The sequence below is a fragment of the Chenopodium album genome, chromosome 16, assembly GCF_948465745.1.
Source record: "Chenopodium album chromosome 16, dcCheAlbu1.1, whole genome shotgun sequence".
NCBI classification, from domain to species: domain Eukaryota; kingdom Viridiplantae; phylum Streptophyta; class Magnoliopsida; order Caryophyllales; family Amaranthaceae; genus Chenopodium; species Chenopodium album.
Genome location: NC_137849.1, coordinates 16160966 through 16169639, shown reverse-complemented (window position 1 = coordinate 16169639; position 8674 = coordinate 16160966). Strand labels below are relative to the sequence as shown.

Here is an 8674-nt window from a genome sequence, read left to right as displayed (position 1 = left end):
TCTTTGTTAAAAGTGCTTATATATAATTCATGTTGACTACGAGATAATCCATAAGTTTATCATAATTATAAGTTTCAGTTGTTAAACAGCTATATAAAGGTTTTTTCTTATTATAACATAGATATCTTGTTATTGTGTTATTTTACAAAAAGAGGTCTTAGGGCTATAACCAGTGGGTAAAAATCTTCTATTTATCCTATTTACTTACTTATACTCTATTTACCTTCTGTAGTAATATCTTTTATTAAGTAATCTCTTTTTAAGTGGTCTCTTTCTCTTTTTATTTTTTTAACAAATTTGCAAAGTTTATAGTTAAGTCATACTTGCATATATACCTTATTGATTTGGTTTAATGTTTACAAGAAATTTATTTATCTCAATCTTATTACAGGTTGTACTCCTTGTCCTTCTTTCTCTATCTCTCATAAAAAGCATTTATGTATTAGTGTTGTCGTCTTCTAACCCCCACCTTACCTCATTTTCACTTGTTTCATTGCTTTCCTTCTCCTTTAACTTCTCCCACATCTTCTAAGGTTTTACAAATTTCAAAAACTATTTTTCAATTTGATTTTTACTTTCTCCTCATTAAGTACTATTCTCACTCGTGTTTTACGATTTTGCATATTTCAAAACAAATTTCAATGCTGGTTTTCCTTTTGGTTTGTTTTCCATGATATAAATCATACACTATTGATGTTCTTTAAAAAAATAAAAAAAAATGTCTTGTCTTCAAATTTAATTTAAAAATGGTCATAAAATTTTTTTTTAGTACTTTTTATCCTAGTTTTTAGATTTGTTAATAGAAAATTTTGAATTTTAACACCACCAAAAAAAAAAAAAAAAAAACAGAAAAATGGTTTTTAACCCAACCTAAAGAAAAAAGGAAAAAAAAAACCCTTTTATTTTAACACCACAAAATTTTAAAAAAATTGGCATTTATTACCACTTAACAGATTGATGGATGGAATTCGTTAATGGGGTCCACAATGCTTACGTGTCAGCATACTATTGGACGAAAATAATAATAAAATAAACCTAAACTAATCCAGTCACCCACATCCCCACCGCCAGATGGGCGGCACCGGCCAATGCTCTACCCAAAAACCTTCGTTCCCAGCCCTAGCAACCGGAAACTCCGCCTCCTCCCTTTCCCCTCCCCAAAACCGACTGAACCTCCCCAACGGCAACTTAAAACGGGAGTCGTTTTTCAGACCACTCAAAAACGACCACCAATTAGGGCTCCAAGGGTCGAAAAAACGATCGGTTTATGGTCGAAATCGACCACTTAGGCCCTAAACCGGTCATTGTTGACCTATAGCTGTCGTTTATGGTGGTTGTTTCTAGGTGGTTTTCGACATCATCTCACTTTTTTCCTTGTTTACCTTCTTCCTTATCTCCATCTTCCATCAAAACATATTAACTATTATTTTCTAAGAACAGTAAAATTTTTAATTTTCTCTCCTTCTTATCTCCCTTACTATGCATGTTTTTCCCTGGTTTTCTCCTACCCTCTCATTATCCTTCTTCAATATATGCTTCAATCCATTTCATAACTCTCTTTCTTAGCCATTTTCTCCTCTATTTTATGGTTTCTTCACTTTCATTTTCTCAATTTTAATTCTTAATTAAATGTCTTGCACAAGACAATCTCTTGAAACCGCCTCAAATTTCATAAAATATCTATAGTTTTAGATGGAAAAGAAAGAATGAGAAATATGGAGTTTTTGATTCCCAAATTCTAGACCTAACGAGATTCAAAACGACCGTTCACCCTTCACTAACATGCAGTTAAGCAACACATCACCTGCAAAAAATAAAAACATTAAAATAATACAAACCCCCCTCTCATATTTGCAAAAATGCCACCATAATAACATATAAGGAAAATATGCCATATTAACTGGGCACCGCTCGCCATTGCAATTCAGCAAAAAAGATAACATTTTGGATTATATCAGTTAGAAAATATGTCTGATTGTTTCTTAGATGAATATTTTGACAGTGGTGAGAAGATCCATTCCCAGAACAAAATGGTTTAGGTAAAAGCAGAAAATATTTACAGCATTTCAAAGATAACAAAAGAGAAAGGTAGGCTATTTTGCTTTGTGTATAATATAACCTAAAAGAACAATTAACACTACATTATTGATCTCTGAGGATCAGATTACATAATTACTACTAAATGCTATATTCGGACTCTATTTCCTCTTTAATTTGAATCTTATCTAAAGGGTGCAGCTCCTCTTTGAATCTAATCTATAGGGTGCAGCTCCGACTCCTCCTCATTGTTCTCAGCTTATCTTGAACTCCCTATTCCCTGCTCTTCCTGTAAATTTTGCTCCTCATGATACTGCAAACCATAAACAAATAAAACACGATGAAGTGGTTATCCTGGACAATGACCCCTACCGAATTATTTGAACTAATCTCAAACAATATCCAAAATTACATGGTTCGAACAAAAATTGACCCAAACTGAACTAAAAATTAGTAGGTCTATCATTGATAACCAATCATAATAAGCTACTTAATGGAAACCGAATATGACCCGGGACAAAATTAAACCAAGTGAGTAAATCACCAAAACCTGCCCCAAAACACAGTGCCTAAACTAAATCATCGGTTAATGAGCATTCTAGTTCTAACAATCATAATTCATGAGGCCATCAAAAACATTTCTTAAAGGAAAATCAAGGATTACCTGCTGCTTTCTGTGTCTCTCAATTTTATCCTGAAATAAGCAACAATCGTGAGACAAATTATAGTTGGGAACTTTAGTTTGTAATAATACATGCTTGAAGAGAAAAAAGCATTAAATTCAACAGGATACACAAGTTTTTACCAGGGCCTTCTTTAATTGTTCATTTTCCTCCCTTAACTGATTTAAGTTTGCTTCCAAATTTATGGTATACGCCTAGAGAAAGCAATTCAGTAAGCCACATAGTTGTAGTATCTAGTTCAAGACAAAGTTGATCGATAGAAAACAAATTTATGCATTCTAGAACAGCTCTTCTTTTATTTTCTAGCATAATTATATGGACAAAGTTATTTACTCTAAAAAAAGGAAACGTGTTTCCTAGCTCTAGACCTGGCAGCAGCACTCTCTATTCTTGTTCCTCCTCCAATCCTTAACCTCTTCTCCATCACCTTCTCGACTGGGCCATCGCTAATCCTCTTCTTCCTTCTCAACGCAGTCAAGTCCATCTTATACTGGCCACTAGGATTGTCTACCTGGCCTGGTCCGCACATACCCTCTGGCGAAATGGGGCACGTTTGTAACAGGAAAATTGAGCAAATTATAAAATATGAGAAAATTACCATTAAAAGAGAGAGAGGAGCAAGGGAAGACTTCTACCAAAATTACACAAGTTATCACAATGAGGTATAAACCTGAAAATGATTTCAACAGCGTAAAAAACACATAGCATCAAACAAAACTGATTGAAATCCAATTATCCGACCCACAAAATATTCTCTCTCTCTCTCTCTCTTAACATATCCTAAAACAAAGGATATGAAATTTTATTATGATCCATCTCCTTTGTTATTTCTAAAAAACACATAGCCTCAAACAAAATTAATTGTTTCAGTTACATGCTGTTGACAAATGGAGTTAACATATCCATGAAAAATCATAATAGGAAATTAGTTTTTTCAGTTATATGTTGTTGACGAGTGGTGTTGATTGGAGGAAAGGAAGATGAGTTTTCCTTTTAAATCTCTCCATTGTTGGAGGTGTATCAATTTCTTATAATTCAACCCCTCTATTTTTCTCCCCTCCAATTCCCTTCCTTCCTCATTTGTTACCCAAATAAAAAAATCTCTATGCCTCCATTTCCCTTCCTTTCTTTTCTCTCCATTTCATTCAATCCAAACAAAGTGAAAAAGATCAACTAAAAATAAGAGCACTAAAGACATTCAACTATTACTATAAATTGCACATCTCAAAACTCATTGACGTAAAATTCACCCTAAATTCAATAATTAGCTAAAAAAATCAATTAAATCACTCAAATTAAAATGCACATATAAAGCAGAAATTAATATATCAATAATTATAAAGCTATAAAAGAATAAGATGAACCTGTTACACTGACCTGGAAAGGCATGATAATAGCAAAAAGAACAAAAACTAACATACCTAAATCAATTGCAAATAACAAGGATGAGTCATCACAATGGCATGCTTCTCAGTATTTAGTTCTTAGTAAACCTACTTACATCTTGATTAAGTATATATTAGTAATGACCAACAGAAAATTCATAACCACTCATCAAGTCTACGATCAGTAAAATGCTTGACAAGATATTCAAACTAATGATCTGTAATGCCAAAATACACACATACACACACACCCAAAAAAATATAACATCATGGAGTCCCCCAAATTAGCAAAACACATCTAATTTTACAGAAAAAACCCAACCATCGCGTATTCAGGAGCCATAAAACCACTGCATCAGTGCATCACAAAATATATTTCTCCCAAGAGGCATGTATGAATCAATGAATGTTGAAATAAACTTTATAGCTAGATGATGGAAATTATGCAAAAGTATTGAAGAATATGGTACTAAGTTCATTGTTTCGGATTACTTACTATGGTCCGACTACTCTCCTTGTGTTTCCTTCAGATTGATCACCTCCAAAAATCCTTGCCATGCCACAATCTGATATTTTCAGGTTCATTTCTCTATCAAGCAAGCTTGCTTTCGTATCTATATGGACTATTCTATGCATGCCTCAGATCTTGATGAAGATACAATAACCTCCTCGCAATCCCACAAAGTTTGTTCGAGGAAACCACCCCATTACGAAGGGTATATAATATGATGATATGATATATTTGATTTATGCCCACCAAATACCAAACAATAGCAAAAAAAAAAAAAAAGGCAAACAATCATTGATTAAGACTCAAACACATAAAATAATAATATTATACGAACTAATGATGTAATCTAGTAAATTTAATAGTTAAAAAATACACCCAAATAACATGCAAGACACTACAAATCCAAGATAGCAACATAATCTATAATCAACTCCCACCAAGCTCTAAAAGATTATACCCATTAAGTCTAAATTTAGGCCTTAAGCTTCCTGAGTACTTCTTACTTCTGGCAGATGTCTGCAGAAAAATCACTATTCCTTGTCAAATTGAGTAACATCTTCTACTGAAAAGTAATAGATGCTATACATTAGGATCATAGATTACAACGGACATAAAAGGAACACATTAAGATGGTAGATAGCAGTTGAATGAAATGTATAATTCTTGAGAGAAAACAGAAGAGAACAATTTTTAGCATACAGCAAATATACATCCATCTTGTTAATCCCTTTTCTAAAATCGTCACTAAGCATCCCACTATAAGGCTTTAGTTTGACCTTTTCTTTTGGTTTTACATCAAGACTTCATAGGATGAAAACTTTGATGAATGCTAATAATTAACCAAGTAAAACAAAATAGGGTAACAAAATGGAGGAAAGTAACCTTTGTTGTAGGCAATAACCTCTTCTCCGAGAAGTAAAAAGCTTGTCGACAATACTGTTGGACCAGCACCTCCAGTACCGGCTGTGTAGTAAGAGAATCTGAGAATAACATTCAACAAGCAATAGTCCCAGTGAACTCACATAAGACCGTCTTAATCAAGTCAAGAAAAGAGCTGCATAAAACTTGAAATTAAGATTTACACAGCACAAACTTTAAAGGTTGATCACAGGTTAACAAAACAAAACAACGAAACTTTAAGAACAGAAATGGTCACCTGAGCTTTTCAGGTTCACCCCTGCCTTCATCTCTTGCAGCACGTTAAGAGTTCATCAAAAACTCACTTTCCTCTCAGCAATACTGCAAGAATTTGTGGCAGGGGTATTCTTAGTCTTTTTCGATATAATTTCTAGTTATCAAAACCTCATTCCTGTTCTCTTCTGCCTTGAAACCGGGCTGGAAAGAGCAAACAAGAGCAGATGTATAAGTGAAATTATGGGAAAAGAAAAGATAAGAAAAACCTTTTTTAGTTTTTCCAATAGAACCAACATTCACAAATATATTGCGGAAACTAAACATAATCTCAATAAAAAAATTATTAATCTCTATTCATCATATCATACCACAAATAAGAACATAATATTTTTTGAAAATAAGCAAGACCCATAAAACAAAAGCAAAAGGTTGGCAAACCCAAACGAATAAAAGCTCATTGTTCATGAAAAATAGGAAAAATAAGTAAGTAAATATACATAGCTAAGCAAATCCTTTGTTATACAATGGAATAGAATTGATTTCACTTTTGATTAACCATACTGGCAAGCAAGTTTCCCCTCCAAAGTCATGAGTCTTTTCGGTGTCAAATTCTTAGCTTGTAAATTTTAATGGGATGCAAAAGTGCAAAGAGCATTTAAATTTAGTCAAACTAACTGCTGTGAAGAAATCTGGTGGGGATTTCTCATCAAACTCTTCACTGTTGAAATCCAAATGAACTATCAAAAGATACTCAGAATCTGGATATACACTAATTTTAAATAGTGAATAACATGGTGGTTGTAGTATGAATTCAAGAATTACAAATACAAATATTGCAGATTGAACAGCTAAAGGGTTCGCTCTTTCCCTCTCTTCCTCACTCTCCCTTCTAAGTCCTAACTCCCTGTCCCTTTCTCACTTTATTACCTTAATCCGAGAAATGAATCGAATTTATCCAAATTATCTCACCAATAATTTACCAATCAACAAATAAAATCACCCAAAACAACCCATTACTCCATAATATCAACCAAAACACATTAAAGATGTACCTTAGATTTTACTGAAGCACCAAAAATTAGAACCCATTAGATAAAGCCAAACTTGGGGTTTATCCCAGAATTAGAGTGTGTGCTGTGGTGAGAGTGTTAATTGAATCATCCCAGAATTAATTTCACAGACAATACAGACTAATTAGAGTGTATGGTTATCCCAGAATTAGTCACTCATAAAGGAAGGCATTTAGAAACTCCTACTTTCATGCCATTTTAAGTGCACCCACAATACATATATCATTTTATAGATTTTACTCCACCCAAAGCAAAACTTATACAGTAATAAAAATTACATAAGACTACAACTTTAACATGAGAATATAAGGCATACATCAAAACATGGGTAATTAAGGAAATTAAGGAAATGGCAAATAATTCCAAATAAATCAAATCATGGGTAATGAAGAAAATAGCAAATAATTCTAAGTCAAGAATATATGATTTCAAATTGAGTATATGGTAAAAGTTAAAGCAATAAAAAATGGCAAATTATTCACAAAATAAAAATAAACAACAAAAAATAAACAAATAAAGTTACCTTTTCTAAGGCAAATATGATTGCCTGTGAAATTAATAGTGCAATCTGAAAGAAAGAGAATAAAAGTGGAATTTAATAGGCTAAACTACAAAATCTAACATGCCATCGTATAAAAATCCAGCAATCAAAACCTAATCCTAAATTTTGTATGATAATTCATCCATAAAAAATATCTCTCTATCAATAAAAAGAAACATAATCAAATTCAATAAGAAAATTAAATTAGAAACAAAATAGAAGGGATTTGAAGTGGTACCAGTGAGGAGAGAGAAATGTAAGGAAGAGATGAGACAGTTGAACAAACAGCATCAAGCTCATCACGAGAACTACAACACCGCACCATAGGAAGCCCCGATCTTCTTCCTACTACTCCAAGCAAATCAACCAATGTCTCCTGCAAATTACAAGCATAAATCAACCTCAAATTCTAGAATTTAAGATATCATTGAAATTAGGGTTTCGTGATGTAAAATTGGGGAAGAGAAAGCGATGAAAGGGAGGCGATTGACGGCAAGGTAGAAGTGGCGAGGTTGCCTGCAAAAAGGGAGAATTGCAGAGTTTCCATTAAAGTAGAAGTGAAAATTAATTGGGAAAAATTGAGAGAATGGTGAATTCACGTACCCGATTGTATACGACGGTGGTTGCGACAGTGACGAAGGGAAAAGAGATTAATTCGATATTTTAGATTGATATTGGAAAAGAGATTCGGATGAACAAATGAAAATCCGACAATTCAATTAATTTGATATTTTAGATTGGGATAAAACTTACAAAAGAATTGAAGCCATACGAATAGGTACTTCAAGGAGCAAATTAGTGGAAGGCATGATTGATTGATTGATTGATTGATTGCTTTGCTCTGATTCGATTGAAGAAGGTATAGAGCAGTTGAAGAAGAAGAAGAAGAAGAATTCAATTGAGAAGAGAGAAAGTGAATGAAGAGAGAGCAAACACATGGACACCAAGAAACGAAGGAAGCAAATTTGACAAGTCTACCCCTGGAAAGTTGGTGCTTCAGCAAGAGGGGCAAAGGGCAGCGTGGGTATTTCCCTGTTCCTAAGGAACAATAAAATTTGGAGCAGAATTGTGCTACAGTAAATGAACTTGAGACTTTCTAAAGAGTTCTAGATATATATATATTATGGAAAAGTTCATAAAAGTATTTATTTGAGAAAAGATTACTAGATTAGTGTTATGAGTTACAGAAATTAAACATGCTATTTTGAGAAAATTATTTGAAAAATCTATTTATTATGCCCATAATTTATAGAACTTTTAACATAAATATTAATAAAATTAGAAAAAAGGAACAAATAAGAGTTTTATAAGAA

The 8674-nt window shown here is 33.0% G+C and overlaps 1 long non-coding RNA gene across 5 annotated transcripts; it reads right to left on the bottom strand.

Annotated features, from left to right (window-relative positions):
* Positions 1–1923: 1923 nt before the first annotated feature.
* Positions 1924–8424, bottom strand: LOC145586269 (uncharacterized). Of its 5 annotated transcripts, none has more exons than XR_014100871.1 (10): positions 8115–8424; positions 7600–7737; positions 7344–7388; positions 5773–5951; positions 5499–5596; positions 4602–5178; positions 3089–3254; positions 2843–2914; positions 2702–2731; positions 1924–2350 (listed from the first exon to the last, which is right to left on the bottom strand). It is a non-coding gene; the product is annotated as an uncharacterized LOC145586269 (long non-coding RNA). The 5 variants fall into 5 exon arrangements; XR_014100872.1 differs by having other exon boundaries at positions 4602–5132; XR_014100873.1 differs by having other exon boundaries at positions 3054–3254; positions 4602–5596.
* Between the last annotated feature and the right edge of the window lie 250 nt (positions 8425–8674).